General features: G+C 36.7%; 1 protein-coding gene across 1 annotated transcript in view; it reads right to left on the reverse strand.

The window, feature by feature from the left end:
* The window catches only part of nlgn1 (neuroligin 1), a 281,977-nt gene extending 258,126 nt beyond the window's left edge, over nt 1-23,851 (reverse strand). The window contains exon 1 of the mRNA XM_053513370.1: nt 23,801-23,851. The gene's annotated coding sequence lies outside the window, so the exon portion shown is untranslated. The remainder of the gene's footprint in view (nt 1-23,800) is intronic.
* Nucleotides 23,852-26,968: the final 3,117 nt, after the last annotated feature.

The raw sequence follows: 26,968 nt of genomic DNA on the forward strand, positions 1-26,968 counted from the left end.
CATATACCCACACACATATAGGGTTCTGCCGAAATACTGCTCAAATATGCTAAAATATGCTAAAATGGTATTGTATTGTTAAAAAAAACATACCATTTAAAAATCCTTTTAGCTATTTCTAAAATATGATATCATATTCAGCATGGCTCTTGAGTCTGCCATGCCAGGACATCAAGCAAAGCGTATAATTTTACTTAAAACACAATGTATTTTATGTGCAAATGATTCAAATTAAATATAATCAAAAAATCACAAATCCTTCCATGATATTATTGAAATGTCGACTATATTTCAGATATTTCAGACAAATATTTCAGTATTTTTAATTTGGTAAGAGTTTCCTAATGGCTGGCATACAATCAAATGCAAATAACAACACATCTTTGTGTAAGACCAGAGTTCCATTACCCTCTGCCATTCTTATAGATAATGTGAGATGTTGGCAAAGAAAGAAATGAACTTGACACTTCTTAAATAAATAAGTATATTTCCTCTGGCTGAACTGTACACTCTCAACCCTGAAGCATGTAGCATTCTCTGTGGTGCAGTTACCGACTGAGTAATCACGGAAACGGGAGATGTAGCTAATAAAATCCTTAGTGTATCTTTGAGCAGCAAACATGGTGTTTATGTTTAATGGTAAAACATGAAGCTAGGCTTTTTAATCAGAAGCCTTGTAGCAGTAGAAATACTAGGGGAGAAATGAGAGCTGTCTCTGCCAAAGTTTATATATTCTACACATACACTTATTGACTACAGCAACGCTGCATTTAGAAAGCTCATAAATGACTAGATTTATAACATTTATTAGTCTAAAATAGACCTGAGTCTAAGCCTGCGCTCATATTACAAGGTTGTTGTGACATAAACATATATATATTTTTTTTGCCCTATGTGATACAAATCTGTTTTTCTTCTTCCTTTTTTTTTTTTTTTTTTTTTTTTTAGAACTGTGGAGACACAAACATCTGATCCTGGATTCAGACCTGAGTCACTTTCTATATCATACGGTTCTCTATCTGATTTAGAGTTAGATTGGAATTCATGTAGCTTTCCCCAACAAGTATGTGCATATCACAGTCATCGCCATCATCCAGTGTCAACAGCACAGCGAAACAACAAGAAGATAACAACAGCAGTCGCTATATTTAGGGGAAGGTTAAAGAAATGGATGATTTACTTGATATTTCTAGGTAAACTGGAAGGAACCAAACCAAACTGAGAACTGTAAAGAAACAACTGCCCAATAATTTATTGTGAGGATTTTTAAAGTGCATGTATCAAGCTACTGTATATTTTCTATCTGTGGAGAGTGGCAAATGCTTAGGTTTCCTTGTTCAGATCTTTCTGTGCTTCTGCAATGTTCAGGTGTCTAACAAAATTCCTAAAGTCAAATGATGTCATTATGTATTGACATTGCATTATGTATTCAGTCCATAATTACACAACATTCAAATCTAATTCCAAAAGTTTCATTTCTAGTAACTTAAAAAATAAAGGTAGTATTATCAGATGATGTTGGATGAAAGTATACTGGTGTGGTCCCGTACTTAAAGATTCAATGGTGGTACACAGTACTGGAAAGAGGGAAGAGCAGCTGCCTGCCAAAATCCACATTTAAAAACAGTCATTGTAGCAACTGTTAGCAAATGTTAGCATTTTCTAACATTATTATTTTAAACAATACTTTTCCTTACTTATTAACAACTTTTAAGATGTTCAAAATTGCATCTGAAGAGCTCATGTTGTGTTTTTGATCTTTTAGTATACAAGTTAACATGAGCATGAGTTTCCTCACCATTTTGTCAAGGCTAATTTAAGCTACAGTAAGTCGCTTCTAACACAAAGTTGAACTGCAAATTCATCTTTAAGCCATAAATAAGGACTCTAATAAGAATACTACATCCTACATGGTGCACTAAATTTCTATTTTATGCTATTTGGGATAAAATCCTTGGAACAGTTAGTTAGCTGAGGCTATTCTAAAGCGTAGACATAAAGAGAAACTTACACAAATCTTGACCACCTCCATGATTTATTCTGCTCAACTTTTAGCTACATGGTACCAGCAACAATTGAAAACTACTTTCAGACCCAAAACTACTCAATAGTCCTGAGGCATTTTTCCTTAAAGGATGATATTTTTTTCTTCTAGGCGTTAAAAGCCTTTTTTTATTACCATTACTAAAAAAATTCTATTGCAGTTTGACTGCCACTATCTTACCATTAGTAAGTCTTGTGTGTAAATACTACAAACAATTGACAATGTGTTAGAGCATGCAGCTATCAGCTATCATCTAGGTCCTGTTGGAGGTAGAGATGAATATCAATACGCATTTCCTTGTATCAGAGTTTATTACAATATCTCACTGGGTTATGCAAATACAGCTCAGAGGAAATGATTGATTTATAATCCCACTAACAGGAAAACAGGATAGGCTTCTTTTAAAGCCTCTCAAGATTTCTTCTTAATGTTAAGAAGTGTTTCTCTGCCAGTCACGTCTCTTACTTGCTTATCAGTGAACTAAATCTACTTTTGGTTTTCTGTAAAGCAGCTTTCTGACAGTCTTTTGTTACTTCCCCTTAGTAAAAAAAAAAAAAGTACACTTTCATGTATTACAAATATATTTCAATCTTCTATAGGACAGTGCACAAATAATGACAAAAAAGTGTACCATCAGTTAATATATAAAAAGTATACTAATATCATGCTGTTACCAATTTTGGGATTAATCTTTAAACATACTTCAAAATAATTATATTATATCTTATAGAAAAATACCAGCCAATCAGAAACTAGAGCCGGGCACGTTCTCTGTTTTTGGATTGTCTCCGCTATTCTTTGCTTTTAGTTTAAACTTACGCCTGGAAGTTGCATCAGTGCGTACAGTACGTTAGTTCTTATCATTATTATTCTATTTTTATTTGCATAAGTCATATTTAATGTTTTTTGTTAGGTAGTTTGAAATTAATTACATACACAACACACACCAGGTTTGAACTAATACAGTAAATTTCAATAATGATGGCTGTCTTTGTTCAGATAGTTTATATTTCTGTTTGTCTGTTTGTGAGACAACCTGAAGTTTTGTTGAAGACAAATAAATTATAGAACTGTTTTTCGTAACCTTGTGCAAATTAAATCGGTTGAACTCATGAATAAAATTTGCTCCGTTATTTTATATATATATATATATATATATATATATATATATATATATATATATATATATATAGAGAGAGAGAGAGAGAGAGAGAGAGAGAGAGGGAGAGTATATTTTATACATTGAAATCTAAATAAAATATTAAATTAACCAGAAAGTTAATTTACCAGAAACTCTGTATGTGTACATAATCACCACACCAAGCTTGCATTTAACATTTCATACAGTAAAATTGGATGAAAACCATTTAACAACAAGGGAAACATCAGGGAAGTACCAGTTAGCTGTGTACTGAAGTTCATACCAATGCATTTGTCACACTACATACATTAGTTAATCAAAACAATAGGTCTTTTTGCTAACACCGTAATAACAAATTATCTGTGCTTCTCATATTAAACACTTCATAATGCAAACCCTGCAGTCCTTTATGTTTTGCGTTTAATGGCTATACATTTCAGCAATCAGTCTCAATCATTAGAAGAATACTTTACATTATCTTGCTGATTGAACATGATAATTACTGTCACTAATTATTTAAATCAAGTATGTAAAAAAACAGAGTGAAAACACTAAAATCTTTGCACCACTGATGCTCTTCAGGACTACATTCTAACAAATGATGCCTTACCCTAATTAACGATAATGGGCAACATTTTGATATTAACGTTTAACTAACGTTTGTAAAAATCACACTAAGATTGATTTTTTTAGTTTCAACAAAATGACACTTGTCAAGTAGTGGGATATGCAGCAAGTAAACAGTCTTATTCTTGTAGTCGATATTTTTGAAATAGGGGAACATGGGCAAGTGTAAGGACCTGATCAACTTTGAAATTAGCCAAATTGTGATGGCTTGATGACTGGGTCAGAGCATCTCCAAAATGTCTTTGGGGGTTGTTTCTGGTATGCAGTGGTTAGAACTTACCAAAAGTGGTTTAAGGAAGGGTAACCAGTGACCTGGTGACAAGGCCATATCCACAACTCAGTGAAACATATGATGTGCGAAGCCTAGCCTGTCTGGTCCAATCCCGCAGAGGAGAGCTGCGGACCAAGTATGCGAAATATACCTCTTTACGGCATTATGGTATCCCCTAATGGCAGGGGCTACTTTCAGCAGGAGACTTTGTCCTGCCGCACTGCAAAATTGTTTATGGTTCAAGAAACATGAAAAGATGTTCAAGTATACTTAATATATAATTAATACTTAATTTAATTTTAAAATTACCCAGATCCAAAATCTATGGCATGTGCTGTACTTTATTCATTTTACTGCCTGATTCATGGGGGCCCTACTGTACCTTGCAAATTACCGGACTTAAAGAATGTCTGGCAATATATTGGTCGATTAGTTTGTCAGTCACATCAAAGGCATTTACTTATTAATTTAAATAGAGAAATAAACAGAGTTGCTGTTATGGGAAAATTATAAACTGAAGGGTGATAAAGGCCTTTTGCCAGGCTACATTGCATCACCCAGTTAGTAATTATTTACCCATAACAGCACTGGAATGCCTGCCATTGTTTAGCTCAGCAGATCACTGAACGGACAATGTGTCCATACCTTTGGTAGTCAAAACCAAATTCAAATAAAACTGCTGAGGCTCTGCTAATCTGTTTTGATTAAAAGATAAAAAAAAAAAAAACTTACTTTTCTTTTTTATTTGCTTACCAAATGTGTGTCTACTTACACAAGTGACCTGCCAATCCAGGACGATGCTTAATAATTTAAATCCTTCTGCTGCTATCATCTGCTAAAACCCTTGTGTACAAATGATGAAACCTGTTACAATATGTCTGAACTTTGCGTGAAACAGGAGTCTATAAGCAGCACAAAATAATTGTGCTGTTGTGTATATACACCACTTTTGAAGTAACCTACCTTGTAAATGATCAGAAAGAAGCAGAGAGAAAAAAATAATAAACCCTCTCACGTCTATGCACAAAGGGTGACAAAAGGAAAGTAATTCATATGCATGGGTAATGAGATTATGTTTTGGTATGGAAGTGATTCTGTAAGAATGATGCTTTGATGCTGTGCAGTGGCAAAGTGCAGAGAACAAAAAGCGTGTGTCTTTTTCAATTTAAAGTATGTATATAAAGAATGTGTTAGTGTGTGTATATAGTCATGTTCAAAAGTTTGCGTAAAAACACTGATCAAAGTGGGCCTTACAAATACATCCTCAGTCAAACAACAGCATTTTTTGTAACCATCTCATTATTTATTTAAGAAAAAAAATTAGCAAAAAAAGAAAGAAAATGTCACAAGACTAAGTACCTCTTATTGCTTCCACAAAAGTGTAAAAGGGTTGCTGCACATCAATCTGCAAAGTCTAATGCAACCATTTCCAAACAATTTGGAGTTCAACATTTTACACTGAGAAAGATTAGTGTGGAAAGCGTATAAGACAGTTGCCAATCTCCCTTGGAGTGAGCGTCTCAGCACATTGACCCTTAGGTCAGTCCGTGCTAAGAGTCATGAAAAACAACAACAAAAAGCTACAGCAAAGAGCCTACAGGCATCTCTGAGCATATTAAATGTTAAAGTCCATGCCAGAACAATTAGTCAAAGTCAGAACATAATCCAATTGAAATGCTGTGTCAGGTCCTTAAGAGAGCTGTGCACAAAGAATAACTAAAAACCTTCATGAATTAAAAAAGAAATGCTGTACAGATAAATGGCCCAGAATTCCCTCACAACAATGTGAAAGATTGATAAAGTTATACAGGAAACTATTACTTTAAGTTATTGTAGTATTTCAACCATGGTCGTAGTTTTTTTGCCTTCATTTATGTTAAATAATAAATATCTGAGGTTGTATTTGCCTAATACTGGCGTTCGGTATGATCAGATGATTTTTATTATGATTTTAAACAAAGAAATCATATAATTAAAAGAGGGGGTAGTTACCTTCGAACATGACTGTAAATATACACCTGTAGATAAACCTGTAATTCCATGGTCTTTCCTAATTTTTATTTATTTCTGCATTGTAAAACAAATGCCGAAGGCATCCAAAATATGCAATAATCTTAATCATTGAGATGTGTCTGCTACATACTGTAGCCTTCATAATGGCTCCAATCTGAGGTTTTGAATAGTATTAATGTTTGAGGCTGGTCGTCAGGACAGCCAGTCTCATAATGGTGCTTGATTGGTTTTGCAAATGTACTTGACAATAATGTTCTTGCAAGATCTATTTCAAAACAGCTAACCTTTGTATCCTAAAATAACAACTGAATGTTGTTGTTGTTGTTACTTAATTATCTAATTACATATGTTTTATTTCACTGGTTTGAAATCTTCAGTATTGTTGTAGATTGTAGAACAATAAAGTCTTATATAGAGTAAATATACAGTATGTTTAATTGCTATCATTTCTATAGCTTCATCAAACTGTTTACTTTCTCGGTCCTAAATTGTTTCTATTTTTATGCTTAAAAATTCATACCTTACATTGAATACTGGCACTAAACACTAAACAGCTGCATGGATTTGTCCTTCAAATAGTAACTAAAAGAACTAGTGCTAGAACAAAAGAAATATTCCAACGTTTTTATTATTATTATTTTATTTCTCACTGTCTCAAGTTTTCAGTGACACCAAAGTGAGTCACTCTTTCAAAATACATGCTTTTCTAAATTGACAAGTATGAATGTACTCAACAGCAAAACCCAGTTTTTATAGATATACTAATTATCTAACAGCAGCAAAATTAATGTCTCACTGAGTTTTAACTACAGTGAGGCATGAGACAGGAGAAGCAATGCTTTGTAACTGTATGAAGCACTACAGTATATGAGAGGCAGTGGATATTGGTATTCAACTGGCCATGGACAGAGAACTGTGAAGTCTGGGCACAGCAGAAAACTGAGTGTGAATCATTACATACCCTTGGGGCTTTAGCAGCACCCACTCGGTCTTGCTGGACATGAGGAGAGCAAACAAACATCAGCAGCCCTGAAGAAAATAGCTGGGGAACGATGGAGGGTTCAGTTCTCACGGCGGTGAGTAAGTATTTAAGAGGTGCCATATCTGCTCCAAGACTATTGCTAAGAGAATCAGACAGACAGCTAGCACAAAGACACAAATACACTCCAATATCCTGCTATAAACTGCTATTCTCAGAAGGCACATATTGTTATACTGTTGCAGAATAATTGTGCAAACGCTTTTTGCCATACCTCATGCATATATTTTCTTTTGAGGAGAGATTTCTGTTTGAGAAAAGATTTCTGACCTGAGATAAGATAATCTATTGTGTATATATATTTCTTAGGAAAAATATCTCACAATTTGCTCTTCCGTCATCCAGTAATAGCGTTGCCGTTTTTTGGCTGCTTTTATTGCAGAGCGAATCGTGCCTGGATTCAAGTTAGATATCAATAGTGCAGACTTCCTTTTGTTTGAGAAACAGTATTGTATGCCAGATAAAAGTAGCTTTACGAGGATATATTTTCTCCCTGAATGCACAACGCCTTAGGAACTCCTTAGGAATAGCAAGCATTCAGAGTCAATTCTGTAGCCCCTTTAATTCATAAAAAAAGGCAGAGATTAGTGTGTGTAAGAAAAGAAACCATTGTAAGGAAAACGAGTATATGTACAGTAAAAAATAATGAAGGGTGTCTATTTAATTAAAATATAAAACATATAAAAGGGGAAAGTATAAGCAAAAAATAAATAAAAACATTTAGGAGCACGTACTGTATAGTTAGTTCACAATAACTGACATTTAATCCTGGTTAGCATTCCCTTAGGTCAGTTAGGATCACTAGTCTATATTAAGATGAAATGTGAAATGTCAGAATAATAGAATAATAATATACTGTATATTTTCTATGTAAACAAATTCCTATAGGGTAAGAAGTTTGCCTACACTTAATTAGTATTCGGTAATATTCGCGTTTAATTCTGTGAGTCAAACAGACCTGGCATAACTGCGTCAGGTTTGTGGGCCTCTTTGCTCGCACACCCTTTTTAGTTCTGCCCACAAATTTTCTATTGGCTTCAGGTCAAGAATGCTCCAATACCTCGGCTTTATGCTGTGTACAGCATTTAGCTGCAACTCATTTTCCATTTGAAAGGTACTTTTGCAACCAAGCTTTAACTCCCTGGCTGATGTTTTTGAGATCTTTTGTTATAATATATCCAAATAATCTTCCTTCCTTCATGATGCCATCTATTGTGTTAAATGCACCAGTCCCTTTTGTAGCAATTCACCCAACATGATGCCACCAGTCCCATGTTTTACAGTTGGAATCGCGATCTTAAGCTTGCAAACCTCACCCCTTTTTGCTTCAGATACCAATGAGCATTACGACCAAACAGTTCAATTAGTGTTCCATCAGACCAGACAACATATAAATGCTTCTGTACCTGTACCTTCTGTTTCCTCAGGTGTCTTTACAGGGTTCTGAGTCTTCAAGAGTGCCTTCGATGCTGTTCTGAGTTTGATTTGTACTTATACGTTATGCATGTGATTTGTACCAATGTACTTGTCACCTTCCTAAGTGATATGATGCTTGCATGGTCCGATGGTGTTTACACTTGCATAATATTGTTTGTACAGATGAATGCATTACCTTTAACAATTTGGAAATTGTTCTCAATATTAAATATTGAAGACTTGTGGAGTTCCACATCTTTTTTTTCTAAGATCTTGGCAGATAAGCTTTTGATTTTCCCATTAAGGCCATTTAAGCCTAAAAAACATCCACATGTACTGTACAACCCCCCTGTTGACTTGAGTGATGTCGATGAGCCGATTAGAAGCTTCTAAAACCATAACATTACATTCAAGCTGTTTAAAGGTACAGTAAAGGGAGTACTTGTAAACTTCTGACCCACTGGAATTGTGATATAGTGAATCCCCGGCCCAACAGGAGATTTTTTTAATAGACTTATTTAACCTATTTAATTTTCACCTACAGTATGTGTGCCTGTAGTTTGACATGCAGTTTAGACTAACTGGCTTTCCCCAGATTGAGTGTGTGCCATGTGATGGATTGACACCCCATACAGTACAGGGTGTATAGATGACGATGATATTGCGTTAGATTTTGTTTTCCTTTAAACCATTTTAGCTTTAGTTTAACAGTTGTAGTTTTGTAATTTATAGACAGAAGCTTTATTCAAGCAGTAGTAGTTTCTCAGTGTGAGTCTGTAATGAAATATTTGCATGTCTCCCCTGTGACAAAGAACTTTTAACCAGATGGCTATGAATTAAGGCAAAACAAGAATGTTTCCAGCAGGTTTGTTATTGAGCAAACCCAGATTTTTGCATATGACATATGGTATAATCTTTAAGTTTCATGATATTATGGAATATGTGATTTTTCATTAATTCATTCGTCACTTGTTCCTCAGGAGAATATTGGGAATGAGGCAGGGTACACTCTGGACAAGGTGCACACACACACACACACACACACACTACAGGCAATTTGAGAACACCAATTAACCTAATCTTCATGTATTTGGAATGTGGGAGGAAACCCACCAACCCCCGACCTGCAGGTACGAGGCCACCGTGTTAACAACTATGCCACAGTGCTGCTTGAGAACTATGTGAACATATAGTTTTTATATTGTCATAGTTTCTGAATGTGACTTCTTTTTAAAGGTTGCCTTACTTTAAATAAATCTTAAATCCCTTATCAATAATATGGGTATGTTGAGAAAATATAAAACTGGCAGAGAATGCTGATATGTGACTAAAAATAAAAACTTTACAGTTACAAACCCGGAGCAGGAACAAGGAGGTAATATACACTGGTTCCATTACTGGCCGGTGAGCCTGTTTATCACTCCACTTTCAAGTCATACATGGTTTAATAAGTTTTTCAAGTTCTCTAATAAAATCAGTACGCCTTGGCAACTTGGGTGCTAGACTATACGGGGCCTGAGGATTAGTCTATCCTCTGGTGGGAATTGGTTCACTCCCAAGATTTCTTCTTCCTTAGCTTTATCCTAGAGGGATTTCCCTTTACTTGCTCACTGGAGGTTAGGTCACTAAAGACTTTAAAGCTGCTTTGAGACTATCATTAAAATATGCGCAGTTCTAAATAATAAAGAAAATTACACTTAATTTTTTTCTCTGTAATTAAAAAGCAAATCTTTCTTACATGTCTCAGTCATGAGTATAAACCTTGCGGTTGTTCCCAGAGAGTTCAATGCAAAAGCTGTGCTATGTGCTATAAGGTCCTTCTCTTTAAACAGAAAAAAACCGCCTGACATGATGATTATGCCTGAAACCAATCTCAATTTTTAAATCTGTTATTTTTCTTTTTCAAATCTGATTACATTTAGGGCTGTTTCTAGGCAATTATCGAAGTTTTTCTCTCCCGAAGTTAGTGCCTTAATGTGACTTTCCAGTACCGCAAATTCTTTGCTCAGCATTTGCCGCTCCTAGTCCTTCCTCTTCCAGTTACCAAAGTGCGCTCAAAATAAATTAGAAAGCAAACTTTCATCATGCATTCATCTTCAGTAATTGCTTTATTCTGGTCAGGTTTAGTGTGAATCCAGAGCCAATCCCACAAGTACTGGGAGCAAAGCAAGAGAATTTAACACAGCCAACCTAGGCAGTTTTATCTACGCAGTTTTGGATGGTGGGAGGAAACCGGAGCACCCAGAGGAAACCAATGCTCACACAGGGACGCAAAGGCAGGAACCAGAGCTCAGGATTGAACAGGAGCTATGAGGCATTGAAAAGGCATTGAAAAGCAAACTTAACTTTTCCTTCATCAACAAAGCATTTCTGCCTATAGAACTGCTGCTTGCTGGATGTTTGGATTTAATCTCTCTAAATTCCACAGACTTTTGTGAGTGAAAATCCCAGTTTTGGAAACACAAAGCAAGTTTTAGTTGTATGCAAACAACGGTCATGTTGTGTGATCACTGAGATTACATTTTTTGTCTTTTTGTTGTTTGATACTGTATGTACCATAATTGAAGCTCCTGTATCTGCATGATTCTATTCACTGCATTGCTTCCACATGATTGGCTGATTGGACAATAGGAAAATGATCTGGTTTTCTCCCACAGGCATGCAGATTAGGCAAATTGACTCAAATTGCTCATAGTGTGTGAATGAGTGTGTGGGTGTGTGAGTGTCTTGCAATGAAATGGCACCCTGTCCAGGATGTACCCTGCCTTGTGCCCAGAGTCTCTAGGCTTCCTACGACCAGGATAAGCGGTATAGAAAATGAATGAATGAAAATCGATTGTCCTAATTGATTTTACTAATACACTCAAAGAAAGTTAAGGTTGATCAATACAAAAGTCTGATTCCATAAAAACCTTTCGAGTCGTTAGGGAAGAAGTGCAAAAAAGAAGGGTATATAAGCAGTCTTGCTTGTAGCAGATGATTAACCAGCCATGCTGAAAACCAGGACAGAAGCAAATCTTACAGAGTAATGCAGCTACTGCAGTTAGCTAGCTATCTCAGGTGAAAGGCCAGTCCTATTGTCAGATCTGACAAGAATGGGCTACCTGTTTGACAAGCCATCTTTGTGTTCCCTAATCCAATATTCGACAGGGCCAGCTGCCTAAGAAGTCTTGTCAGCAAATTGAAGCAGTGCTCCTGTAGGCATGGATCAAGGCCTGGCACCGCACGGCCATGTTCTCAGTGCATTTGGCCTAACTCCAGGGTAATTTTCATAAGGACAAGTAAACTATGGGGCAGCACTAGACAGAGCATCCAAGACGATATTCCTGCAAGCATGAGCCCTCACTGCATGCCCCGAATACTAATGCACCCATAAAGCAAACTCGCAGTCGTCTAGTCGGGCAACTTCCAGCATTCTCAAGGGTTCCTTTAGCCATTTTTAAGAGTGTTTCTGCTCTTGACATTTAAAGTACAGAAAGAAAAAAAAAAACGAAAGGAAAAAGGATCCATAAATACTGTTCTTATCTAAATCTATGGGCTCACTGGTTCTAATATCCCAACAGGACAGTGCTGCATACTAACAGTTATGAACAGGTCATAAAGTCAAACATTTCTGGGTTGTTTGGCTGTGAGGCAAAAATGAGGAGAGCTGAAAAATAAACGTTTCCTCTTAAATAACCAGCACGCTTTTGACGCTTTTACCACTGCCTGGGAAACAGGAAATTAATGAATAACACAGCACAAGTAATGACTGACTATAAAAGTCGAACACATATAATCAGACGACTTTTTTTTTATCGTTTCACTAAAGAAAGCAGCAATTTTCTTCATAAAAAAAGCAGAGTGAATTAAGGCAGGATGTTTTAGGAGAGAACAGTAAAAAAAATCCAAGGGAAATAGTCATTTTGCTATGTATGGCCTGTAATTAACTATCAAGCCCTCTGGCCCCACTCTTTGTGTTTTTATTTAATGGCACATCACATTTATTCCAACCCTTTAATTAAGTTTGCACAAAAAGGTTTAGGGTTGAGTTAGGGTTCAGGGCATGGAATTGGATATTTATTGTTAGTGGTGCTTTGCTGGTACTCTGTGCAAAATCAGTAAAGCAAACCAAGCACGAAAAGCTTAAAGAGCTGCTTACTGTATAGCTATACGTAGTACAGTGTTATTGGATATAATTGTTCTTAACAGTCGAAACTACTATCACATTTAACAGTACATGAATGTTGTACATTCAAAAGTATATGACTGCACAGTGCTTGAGATTTATTTTGAGAAATAATTGACTTAAGGCCTTCAAGTGAAAACACAGAATTCTTTACCGTAAACTGTTTTTTATAAGATTCAAAATGTTTCTCATTTAAGCACCGTTCACCTTTTCATGATTTTCACTGTGAATCGCTACGGTTTCAAAATTTGCAGCTCGCTGTGGCTCCTACACGCTCTGACGTCATTAGCTACGGCTTAGCAACAAAGTGCTAAAGGCAAAGCTTAGGCAAAATATACTGGCACTAGGTGAAATGCATGGAAAAGCTGATAATTTGTTATGGTAAGGCCACAGATAATGAAGATTACTTAAAAATAGCTTGGCGATGCACTGCGAGGGTCTACACATCCTTAGAGACAGATGATAAACAGTCAAGTGCTGCAGATGGTACAGTATCAATCATATATGACATGTAATGCTCTGATTTAAAATCCGTAATTCCACCTTTATTAACAGTGAGCAGCTGAAATGATAGTGATGGTTAATATTCAAAATTCAGCATTTTTGATTATGCATTAACCGCAATAGTAAAATTCTGTCCACAAAATTTTAGCCGAATGAAATTTGATGTCTGTCTGTATTTTTTTGTGGGACTAAGGGTTGTGTCAAGGTAGTTTCAGGAGAGTAACTTGTATAAATCCTGCATTTCCAGAACTCTTTATATATAAATCCTTTAATTGTAGGCTTTGGTTTGTTAGATCCAGTGATTTGTGAATTTAGAAAAATATTTTTCTCTTTTTCTCTTAAGGGTTTTTTATGTAATGGATTCTTAATATGTTAAATTATAAAATATTTGAATTCCCTAAGTATTCCTGGCCACTACTGACTTTAACCATGCTGAAAGTTACTGTACATAAGACAGAAATCCAGGAAATGAAGAACATGATCTCAGGACCAGCAGAAGACCTGGGGCATGAGGCAAGGTACACCCTGGACGGAGAGCCAATCCATCTCAGTGCACCCACACTCTCACGGCCATTTACCAAACGGGTAATTTGGGAACGTCAAAGACACTACATGTCTTTAGACTGTGGGAGAAAACTGAAATACTCAGAGGGAAACCCATCAAACATAAGGAGAACATGCAAACTCCAGGCACACAGACAGGAATCGAACCCAGCAACAGTGCTAACTCCTAAGCCACCGTGCCGCCACTGTACTTTAGAATCCCATCAGTGTTAGACATATTTTTCATAAACACAATGGAACTAGTATAAACAAACTCTGTTTCGAGTGCCTTAAGCAGACAAAATAGGGCCCCATAAGCAACATCTGTACACTGGAGTCTGGCCCATCTTGCAAAACAAAGGAGAGAGTTAAAGAGAGGTTGGCATACAGGCAACAGATTAATGTGTACTGCCTTGGGTTTTTGCTTAGTACAGGATGAGAGCAAGTAAACAATTAGAATAATTACATTTCCCGATCTGTGCTCATTTCTTAACTAGATTGCTCTAAGCTCTCTGAGTAAGCTTATTAGTGGTCACTTATTAGAAAAGGATAAGTAGCTAAGGTGCATGGTGTTGTATTTATTACCCATTTAATACCTGTAAGAGGTTCCATTTAGTTCCATTAACTTACAATGAGAGACAACAAGACAGTACTGTATAACCAGGAGAATACTGATTTAAAGCCAGCCACAGTATGAATGCTGACTGTGCCAAAGTCAGTCAAGACAGCAGAATCAGCGATGCTCTCTGGGGTGAACAGAGACACTACTGTAACCAATCATGGGAATCTGTAGGCTCATGTATGCTGAAGAGGGCCAACAGCATGTCCATGTTACCAGGGGATCAAAGGAAAACTCAGCTTCTTCACTTCTTAAGCACAAATTATACCCCACCACAAATAATTCTTCAATTAATCTTACCTTTTAAACAAAAACAAATAAGGATAAATAAGAATAAAATCCACAAAAGGATTTTTCAACATTATAAACAATGTCAATTTTGATAATGATCTAAAACATGGCAACTTATGTACCCCGGTCAGCTTTGGCACACACTTAAATGTACTCAGTATATTGGACTCTGCAGGTATTGCTCAGCAGAGAAGTTCCTCATCACTGTGCAGCCAGAAGACAGAGCACAGTGGACGAGAAGTCTGCAGTGGTGCATCATCAACGGGGACGTGGAACGTCAATATGAGTAACCTTGGCGACGGACCCGTGAAAAGATCTACGACCCATGGACAAGCACATGGTGGCATATTACTCCTCCGGCCATGCCTTTAATCTACTGGAGTGGCCGAGGATGCCTTTAAAAGCCAGTCAGCCATAATGGAACGTAAAGATTCGAGGCAGAAGGGTCACGTTTCTCATTGTCCAATATGAGGAATCACACTGCCGTGTCTCTCCACACACACAAATCAATGCAATCTGGCTTAAATAACATTCAGACCATAACATTTGTTACATATACAAGCAGAATCATGTCTCCGCGGACAGGAAATTCACATAACTATTCCAGTCGCGTATTCATATCCCGAATATGACCTGTTATATTCACACGAGAAACGTTATTGTTTGTTGATGTTAAAATGATCTTGATTAATTCCGTTATGCTAATCATGAAAAGGACTTTCCAGGGCATTAAATTCCACTTGACATTCTTCAGCTTTTAATTTCGGTCTTAAAAATTGCATAGGCAACCGATGTTGTTCACGAATCAAAACAAACATGTTTCTTGAACATAATATGAAATCAATTAATCCAACATTTTCATGACTGTGAAACATTGAATATTGCATATATTCTTTTTTATCGTTGCAATATATTGTAACATAAACATTGGCTGCAATTATACATCCTAAATAATCAGCATTTCCATCAATTGGCATGAACCCCATTTCCCTTTTTTTTTTTTTTTTGCTGATCCACATCCAGCCAAATGCAAAATTAGAGTTGACAGCATTATTTGCGTCCAAGCTGTCTAGAGTCAGCAAATGTTGAAGTGAGAAAATTCTCCTGAATTAAAAAAAAGCTTGTTCAAAACACGTCAGTTTCTAGACAAATGTGTGATGTCAGCACTGGTGGTGCAAATCAATATGACAGGCATGTCTTTCTCTTAGTAATGATTCTCAAGCACTTTAGCCAAGTGTCTGGCAATCATGTAAGCACAGTGTCTTAGAAAGTTGTTGATTACTAACTCCGTGGCGTTGTTTAAATTAACTATGGTAGCTTACAGTACTGTACATCCTTAGATTCCCAGTTCTTAATAAAAGATCAGCATGAGATACATACATTGGATAATTCATTACAACTTACTCAGCTAACGTTGTATGAAAAGATGTATGTTAAAAAAAAAACTTCATTTATTTCTCTAAATATAATCCCCAGCTACGCTAATGCACATCTCCCAGTGTTTCACTAGTGCTTTAATACCATCAAGGTAGAAACTTTTCTCAAGACTGTCTGCTTCACTTCTGAATCTCTAGCCTTCCAGGAACACTTCTGATGGTGCAAACATGTGGAAATCTCATGGAGTGAGGTCATGACTGTATGGGGAGATGTGGCAATACCTCCCAGCCGAATTCTTTTAATGTGCAAGTGGTGTGTGTGGATGATTGTGTGTAAAGTTCCCACAGACAGATGCATCTTTTCTGCAAGTTGGCGACAAGTTAGCTGTCGATTTTCAAGGATCAGGCGTTACACTCACTGAACTGCAGTGGGCTCTAGGCCAACTCTGCCATTTGCACCATTCAAATGTTAAACATTGAAATTTCATCACAAGTCCTATTTCAACGTGAACGTCCTTCATAGGTTAAGATTAGTGTTTATACTTTACAACCTCAAACCTAATAAAATCATGTGTACCATATGTGGCTTACTGTATTTCCTAAGCTCAAAGAAAACTCTAAGGATGTCAGAGTCTCAGGCTGAAAAATGATGCTGTGCTTGTCTTATATTACTATAGAGCACGATGTGGTTAAATGCTCACATCTGATTGGTCTGGAGGTGTGGACGAATTTATTATACAGTATATAAGAACAGGAGGTTCTGGCTGTAATGTAAAAGAAAAATGTAATACCAATGCACTCACTCTGGTATGATATTGTTACTATAGCAACAACATGCACACAGGGACTTATATGGCAGATGCTTCAAATAATCAAACACTAAAAATAGATCGATTTTAAACTGGTCGTTGTTCAACCAAGTCATTCTTATTATTGTTGATGTGGTGAAGTTTTTTTTTTTTTTTTTTAGAAGAGATATATTTAACATTTATGGAAGGAGTCTCGTTTGTAAGCACTGTCAGTCTCGAGTTATGCTTTTCATTTTCTATATTTTCAGGGTGAAATGACAGGTTGTGCCCATGTGTGTGTGTGTGTGTGTGTGTGTGTGTGTATGTGATAGAGAGAGAGAGAAAGAGAGAAACTAGTGAAGGAATGACAGTTTAGGAAGGAAACTTATTGAAGGAATGACAGCTGTAATGCAGGTGAAAAAAAGAACTAACTTGTCTCTCAGACGTGCCGCATCATTAAGTCTAACTACAAACCATTAAAATGCAGACTTGTCATCTGTTAATAAATTAAACATAATCATTTGCAAATCGCTACGGTATTAGTGGAACAACACACTCCAAACTGCACCGTTATGCTGTTATACACCTCATGCCACATAACACCCTCCGGCGTGTGTTATTTTTGTAATATGTGTTATTCCTTACTTACGGCTTAGCCTACAGTTGTCATCTTTAATTGTTACAGCATTAAATTATCTCCACTTACCATAGTCCTGCTTCCTCTTTCCTGCTTTTTTTTTTTTTGCTTGCTTTTTTTCATTCTGTTTGCCAGAAATGTAAATACCTTTTATTTCAAAAGAAAGTGACATGAAGCGAGTATTGCTGAACATTACCCACTGGGGATGATATTACCCACCATCTTAATATGATGGACCAACTGCCACATGATAAAAAACTGAAGACTAGTAACATTTCATGAAATAACTTACTACATATACCAATTAGAAGTCCCCACTTGGTGCCATTCCTGTCAGCTAAGAACAGGAAATTCAGCCTACAGGTCGCATTGGCTCACCAATAGACAATAGCAAATTGTACCTTTGCCTGGTTTAACATGGAGTCAGAATTTGGTGTAAACAACACAGAAGAAATAAGACATCCTACCTTGTATCAATAGTTCGGTCTGATGGTTATGTAACAGTGTGTATATTTTCTTGGTACACTTGACACACTTTGTGGCCCCTTTACTACCAATTAAGCATCATTTAAATGATTTAAACACCCCACCCATCAAAGTACTGTTGATTACCATGTCCTCATGACCACAAGACAACATGCCATGTCAAAAATCATCTAAAAATGATCTCAGACTGGTTTCTTGAACATAACAATGAGCTTACTGTATTTAAATGACCTTCACAGTCACCAGATCTCAATCCAGTAAAGCACTTGTGAGATGTGGTGGAACAGGGGATTCGCATTATGGATGCTAACTGCGTGATGCTACCATGTCAATATGGACCAAAATCTCTAAAGAATTTTTCCTTGTTAAAAACTCCACAAAGAAATAAGGAAGTTTTGATGACAAAATGGGGTCCAACCCAGGACTAGCGAAGTGTATCTAATGATGTACATACTATATATACAGTATATACATGGGAAGCGTACTTTTGTACTGAATATCAGAAAGGCTTTGAGGCAGTCATAGCCATGAGTGCTGATATTTGATACCATAACCTTGAGTGTAATTGCATTTATAAAACAGTTCTACAACACCATTTATTATCAACAGATTATAGCTTGTTTGTTACTAACTGCGACTGGTGAAGTTGGCAACCAACTGTTAGTGTAATTAATAAGGTTGAAAGTAATTTAAAATTCCTAATGGACCTACGCAGCAAGGAAAATACTGTAAATCTAAGACGTTTCTCTCTGTATTTCCTTTTATTCCATTTTAAAATATTAGCTAACTTCAGTGTTTCTGGGGTTGGATCCCATATAGCGTAAAAAGGGAAAGCTAGTGTGCTATCAAGGGTGTACAATCCCACCAAATAGTGCCCTAAAACAGGGGTTAGAAAGGGATTTGGGTTTCAGCCTAGTGAGCTTTAAAGCTTGTCTTAGCCATAAACAAAACAAGAGCCAATTTCGAATGACTTATTTACTAAAGAGACAAAGTACTGTTTAAGATGATATAACGTTATAAGATGTGTTTGCTTCCTGAAAGTGCAACTGGTTTTGAAAATGTGCAAGATTTACAGAACTGTCCACTATCTCCATGGTACATTATCCGCACCTACATGGTACCAGTAAGAATCTAAAACTACTTTTTTCACGCCTGTTAATTACATTTTCACCAGTCACGGTTAGTTAATCCTATCATTTGTTAAAGGATATGTGTTGGATAAGCAAAACAACAGGTTCATAACGAACCATAATCTGTTAATTGCGTTTGCAAATTCTGTTTATCTGTTAATGTTCTTTGTGGAACTTTTGTATAAAAGAGATATCACACTGACGGTTGTGCTGTTGTGCTGGATATCAGCATGGTTTTGACGCAGCTGAAGATATCACCACCGCGCTGATATCCAGCACAACAGCACAACCGTCAGTGTGATATCCCTTTTATACAACAGTTCCGCAAACACCATCAACAATCTACTCGAACTCAAGTGTGATATTTCTTAATTACACCAGAGTTATAATTTAAAGAAGAGACATTTTGTATGTTTTCGTTTCTCATAACAACTAAAATAGCAGCCCTTTCATTTAGCTAACCTCCTAACCCAAACACTACGCCACGCATTTAATTAAAGCTTTATTTAGTGCACTGTAGTTTTGCATGACTATACAGTAGACCTTACCAAAGTCTTTACTCAGTTCAGCTTAATTATTATGCTCAATGTCGTGAAAACAATAATTTAAAAACATGTTTCTTAGTATATGAGATAACAGATATCTTCCAGTCAGTTAGATGAGTTGTCTTTTAAACTGAAGTATATATCACAACAAACGTAATAAAACATTTGCAACTTTCATTTGTTTTTAATATAAATGTATAATGTAGGTTATCATGACAATTACCATTAATAATAACATAAGAAGTAAATTGTATTACATATTTATCAAGTATTTACCTATTTAAATTAACTATTATTAAATTAATTTTAATATTAAACTATATCTAGACTGTAGACTATAGTTTATATTTAATCAGTAGTTAATATATCACCATTCAAAACATTATACTGTATGAATACTGTACAATGCAATGACAGCAACTTTATTAGCATCCACATAAAACAATAATTACATACTACAAAGTTGAGTTATCTTTCTTTTCAAGGCTTCTATAAAATGCCCCCCCAAAAATAAAAAAAATTCCAAATATTCATACATACAAATATAGGCTTAGACAGGGGTTATCAAGAATTTCGTGAACAAAATCAGAAATAGCATCTTCTTTATTTTTTAGAGCGCTAGAGCTTTTAATTCCTAAACATTCCACCAACAAAACACATTAAGTCCAGGTTGATTTTATTTATAGGCTGACTGGGTTTTGATTTATTGAAGTTTGAATTAAACCCCATTCACTATAAAGGAACCAGTGAAATAGGCTTACAGCTATAAAAACTTAAAACAAAATGAATACCTTTGATAATAACGGGTTGTGATTTTCACAACTGCAGCTAAATTTAAAGTATTACAGACCCCCTGGTAATGCTTTAAAGACCTCTATAGGTCCCCAGACCCCCCTCTGAGAGACAAGGGATCAATGTTGGGAAATTACATGGCTGTCCATCCTTAGCAAAAAAAAGTGTTAGGTAATATCCAACGTCTGTTCGATATTAATAATACTCACTCAACACTGACACACCATGTAGATATGTTTTCTTGTGATACAGAATAACTTATTTTGGGTGGGTGTAGTGGAGGAAATAAAGATACTCAGCATGATGCACATAACAGCTGATTAAAAGTTTCCATATCTTTATTCTGATAGATAGTCAGGAGTATAAAGAGGGAATCCACCATTAACATTTATTAAAATGTCAGGGAACAGGTCCCACTAATAGCCTACTCATGAGACTCCGGTGATTGGACCCCATGCTAAGCTCAACTAATGCTACACCAGGCAATGAAAGTCAGCAGCAATGACACTGCTCAATAGCATTGAGCTTATTGAATCAGACCGAGAAGTGCATAACTCCAGCTCCTGAGTGACAGCACCAAAACAGAGCACATCATGCTGCATTCTAATGAGGGCTAATAATCGTCATCGGCCCCTGTTGTTTGTTTCCATTTTGGATAGTGTTAAACACGGTGAGCACTAAAATGAGGTCCTAGCAATGTGCAAGGTGGGTGAGCGACAACCAGTGGGTTATGAGGCATTATTAATCGCGCTGGTGACTGAGCACAGCCGTGATAATTGAGCGGCAGGGGTCCTGTGCTAGTCATCCAGAGAGACAGGGCAGTGAAAAGAGGTCTCGCTGTGATCCAATGCAAAACTAAACAGCTTCCAGCATGTCCCTTATACAAGTCCTGTCTCCATATAGCCCGAGACGTTCCATCAAAATGAAAGACACTTCATTAATCAAGCGAGTGAGCATGTCTATATTAGAGACAGCTGTGTTTTAATTAACTTATTGTGCAGTGGGCTAAAACCATGATTGCTGTTAAGTGGCAACGTGACGCATTGACCCTTTCCAGAGACAAACAACATAACACTCTGTACCTAAGGCAAGTTACTAGTTATAAGTATGTGTCTTCCTCAATAATGAAAATAATTGCAGGCAACTAAAGTATTTTTATTCGCCACCTGTAGTGAGCTAAACATTTTCAGTTCAATTTGGTTATTGTTGTGTTTCCATTATGTTACCTGCAACTAGCCTTTAATTTTTTCAATTTAATATATTCATTTTATTTATATTTATGTGGAATAATATAAAGAAATCAGGATCCATTCATTGACTTTCATTTAAAAACCTTTTCAGCGAGATCTATGATCTACTATACATACCATGTTATCAGCAAGCATATTAAATTTAAAGCCATTTAATTTAATTTCGATATTGTAAGTTGTTTCCTGTAAATATAGTAGTAAATTAGAATGTAGTTGACATTTTAAAAGAACTCGACAGTTTGTGGACACATTTGTGGCCAGGATATTTGACCCAGTGTCTGGTGGTAAAATATATTCAGCTACCACAAGTGTTCACTGGGGAATAATTCATATGACAGATCATATTACTCTGAATAAACTTTAAGAGATAGGGGCAAAAAGGTCATGTAAATGGTTACATTAGCAAAGCCTTAGAACAATAAATTTACTGTGTCAGGATACTCATGCATTGCGCAGTGACGTTGGTAAAGGCAACATCTGGGAGGGAAAAAAAAGCTAAAGCAGATGCAACATCTTACTTCCTGGATGATGTCCAGAGGGAGACATAACACAAAATTTTACATGCAAGAAGGATGATTTACTCTTAATTATCTATTAAAATCTAATTTAGAAAAACATATAATATGCACAAATATTGGGGTAAGTTACTTGTGGAAGCGAATGGAGGAAAAAGACATCTTCATTAATTTAATCATGAATGTCCTAAAATGCTCCTTGGCTCTATTTGCTATTAGAGAGGACAATTACATGATTGCAGACGTCACCATGCCAAAATGAGTAATACCCTATTACTTTGCAATGATGCTGCACTTACAAGGGACCTGGCAGCAACTTATCATGAGGAGTAATGAAATTGGATGTAAACATTAGAGGTACACTGCCATCTACAGGAAAAGTTCAAGAGGTTGGTGCCCAAATAAGGGATTGAAACTGTCACTAAAATAAAATGCATTCTATTGTAAGCTGTTCATGCATGCAGCACATTTTTTTTTTTTTCCTTTGGATCTTGGTAGGAATCTTTACATTTTTAGCTAAAGTTGTCTTAGCTGACTCTGCTGATGTGTACAGTACTTTTATATTTACTAGTACCTATAACTATGAACTTAATCAATATCTCGAAACAGGATGAAGTTTGGTAAAAGAATTATATTCACAGTCCTCATATGAGCATTGGACAAGGATTTATGTTTCTAGTGTAGATGGTAGCTATTTGCATGTCCTTACACTGTATAAGAACATTCAGGGTTCAAGAAGATATTCACTTTTTTAAATGGTTGCAGTGTAAAGGAGAGCTACAGTGTTGACAGTAGGCTAATATAACAGTTCAAAACTTTTTACCCAGACTTATACTGTACACTCACACATTCGGTCACTTCTGATTTGATGAAAAATAACCGAAGAAGCAAGTATTTATGGACATCTTTGAACTAATCAGTCTTTTAGGCTTTACATATGTGGTATGACTTTGCGGTGAACGCGATAGGAATGTAGATCTTCAAGAGAAAAGTTGGCAGCCATTGCAGTAATTGCTGTAGCTAAAATGACCATGAGCTAAAATCAAATGCAGGCCTGCTGACTTCTTGACAAGTTGATAAAGAGCAATTAAATCAGCACCACGGACAGCTGCACAGTTTCTGCTGCTGGGGACCATCGCAAGATTCTCTCTCTCTCTCTCTCTCTCTCTCTCTCTCTCTCTCACACACACGCACGCACACACAAACGCACGCACACATACACACACACAAAGCATTACACACATTGCATCCTATTATCCTAAAGAGAATTTAAAACAAATGAAACAATCTATATTGTCATTTATGCATGCATAAGCATTGTTCAATGGAGCACTCAGAAATGCCACTTTCTTTAAACTAAGACATGACCAAGATAAAATGAGCTCACACACACACACACATTCACACTGTATGTAAATTTTGTTAAAAATTTAAACATTTCTCATTTTAAGTTCCTTTTTTATAGCTGTAATTAAGTGACTCCAAAAATATCAAACAATAATTAAATAATAATAATTTTAAAAAACACATTTGAGTGAGTTCCCTATGCAAACCAACAATGCATTGGAAACCCTTTTAAAGCTGCGATCAATTATTGCCACCTACCTTTTTCTCGTCGAGAATCAGACTCAAAATCCTCAGTGTGGTGGAACTATGTTAAAACGGTACATCAAAATTCCAAAAAATATAAATATTATATATAAAAAAAAAAAAAAAGGAATCGCCCAGAGTACATTTAAGGCGTATGATCTTGCTTATTTTGTGCACTCGTGTAGTGTGTTGCGGTGACTCAGAGGAGAGAAGTGATGGAGCTTTTAAGCCTACAGATCCCCGAAAAGCAGCAGCAGGAGCAGCATCAGAGTCTACATGGTCTTATGCACGACACGCTGGTGCACACACACACACACACACACACACACAATTACCCTTGCAAAATCCAGTTCCATTTAAATCAGAGCACTTTGCTGGACCGGTGTGAGATTGGAAATGTCCAGGCGCAGCTTCGACGTCCAGTCGGAGTCAGACTCCAGGGTAAAAACCCGAAGAGGAACAGCTGGAGGAAGACGTGTGCCTTTTGATCAGCGCGCGCGCGCGGCCGGGGAAGTTTACTGTATAAGGAAACACGGCGGCTCGTTTCCCCCCCTCCTGCCTCCCGACGTTACAGTCACGCTCGAGCTCCAAAGTGGCGCGAGACTGGTGAGGGAGCTCCGCGCGCGCGCGCAACAGTGACGCAGACGGCGCTTTGGAAGAGGCAGCCGTGTTGCGGCTCAGTGCACGTGCCAAACTTAGCAGCGCTGTTGGAGGCTTGGCTGTGGGACTGACTCTCTGCTCCTCCGCTTTAACTCGGATTCAGTATCCGCTGCCTTTAAGTGTAGATCTGTGAACAAATAGTAGTGTTACACTGCACAGCGCACGCAGCTCCACTTCCTGCAATAAAGAATAGTAGGTTTTAATTTGGGGTTTAGCTAAACAATTGTCTGAGATTTCTTGAAAGTAGTCATCAACACACTCATCACACAACACAGGGTTGCTGGGGGCCTAGGAGGAAACCCACCTAGAAAACACGAAGACTCCATGTACACAGCCACCATGCCGCCTTAATCTAACTAATTTTTAAAATGTGCATACTGGGTATTACAAAAAAAATTAAACAGGAATTAGAATAGATTAATACAATATTCTAAAAAAGCATGGCTTACACCATAGTAAAGTGATGAAAAAACATTAAGGACAGCATGTCTCACTCGATTGATTTAGGTATTTGACTTAAAACTTCTGTAATACTGTATTATTTATTTTATTATGTCAATTACTTTGTTTTTCATCTGTTCTTAAATCATGACATTATATGTTGCCTTTTAGATATTTTAGCATGCTTTACTTTTTTAGACATGTATTAAATGATTACTTGATTCAACAGGTCTGGCAGTAATCAGGATGGATATGGCAAGTGAAAATGGTTTTACACAGTTCATTCATAATTTAGCAATTACTTTTCACATACGGGCAGGTATGTTTGCACAGTTTGTTTTCCCATAATACATGAAAAAATTTAAAAACTACATTTTGTATTTACTCTGCCATTGGTGGCAACAACTGCAATGAAGCATCTTCTAGAACTGCCAATGAGTCTTTCACATCGCTGTGAAGGAATTTTTGCAGAATCATTTTATTTCAATAGGAGCATGAATGACCGGTTTAAGGTCATGCCACAGCATCTCAATTAGATTTCGGAAGTCTTTGACTTGGCTATTCCAAAAATATTTTGTCTATTAATTTCTTTATTTATTTGAGATATTCAGAGGAGGACTAGCTGGTGTGTTTTGGATCATTATCCTGCTGCATACCCTAAGTGTGCTTAAGGTTGAGATTCTGAACTGATGGGTGGTCATCGTCCTTATCGTTTTTCTGGTAGAGTGCAGAATACATGGTTCCATCAGTTATGGTAAACTGTCCAGGTTCTGAAGCTGCAAAGCAGCCCCAGACCACTACACTATGACCACCATGTTTAAATATTGATATGATGTACTTTTTATGGTTGTGTTCATTTTACACCAGATGTCACTGGGTGCATACCTTCCAAAAAGTTTAACTTTTATTTTATCAGCCCACAGAATATTTGCCCAAAAGTCTGGAGACAATCAAGATGTTTTTTGGCAAATGTGAGATGAGCCTTTGTGTTCTTTTTGGTCAGCAGTGGCTTTTGCCTTGGAACTCTTGCATTGATGTCATTTTGATGTCCCAGTCTCTTTCTTATTGTTGAATTATGAGAACAGACCTTAACTGAAGCAAGTGAGGCCTGCAGCTCTTTGGATGTTGTTCTGGGTTCTTTTATGTGCTCCTTAATGAGTCGTCGTCGTGCTCTGGGAGTAATGGCTCTCATCACTATTACCATCTCAGGCCTGGGCGTGGCAAGTGAAATTGAACTTTAATTGAAATTGAGTGTTCCAAAAAATGTGCTTAATCACAGTTCATTCATGATTTAGAAAGGGGAAAGGGGGAATTACTTTTTCACATAGGGTCAGGTAGGTTTGAACAGTTTTTCCTCTTAATAAATAAAACTGCATTTTGTATTTACTTGTAATTATTTTAGTGTGATAAATGTGACAAATATTTTAAAAAAGAAAAAATACAAATACTTTTTTACAGTCTTGTACAAACAGATAAAAATATAATACATACATACTTTATGCTGTGCTAACATGTTGGCATGATCAGCGCTTTATAGCCTAATTCATCTTTTTACATTTTCTACCACATTTTCTTACCATTTATTCTCCCAATACACACCTACAGAACCAGCCAGCTCTCTCCGTCACACCACAGCTACCAGCCAGGGAAGGGTAAAGGTAAGCATGTGTTTCCTCTGAGACACATGAAGACGGCCAACCAAGTCTTTTTAACTCCTGTTTTTGCTGTGCTACAGGACAGCATTAGACACATACAGTAGAGGAAAAATATCTGCCCTCTTCTGCACACACGAACACCAACAATTGTGTACTGTCACTCTGAATAAACTCATGAGCACTATTAAGAGCATGGCTTTTTTTCTCTATTACTCCCAGCTATGAATGGCTGGCACTGTTGGGATGCACACCAACTTCCACCAATAGGGTGAAAAAAAGCCTTAAAAAGAATGTAAAAACATATGATGCTCTACATTATATGCACACATTACACTAAAAAGTTTGGATATTAAGTATTTGGCTTAAGTAATGTTCTACTTTTTTAATGTATTCTTGTGCTTTTCAAGATGTCTTTTACAAACATAAT

This window comes from Clarias gariepinus, chromosome 15, assembly GCF_024256425.1.
Source record: "Clarias gariepinus isolate MV-2021 ecotype Netherlands chromosome 15, CGAR_prim_01v2, whole genome shotgun sequence".
Classification (NCBI taxonomy): Eukaryota; Metazoa; Chordata; class Actinopteri; order Siluriformes; family Clariidae; genus Clarias; species Clarias gariepinus.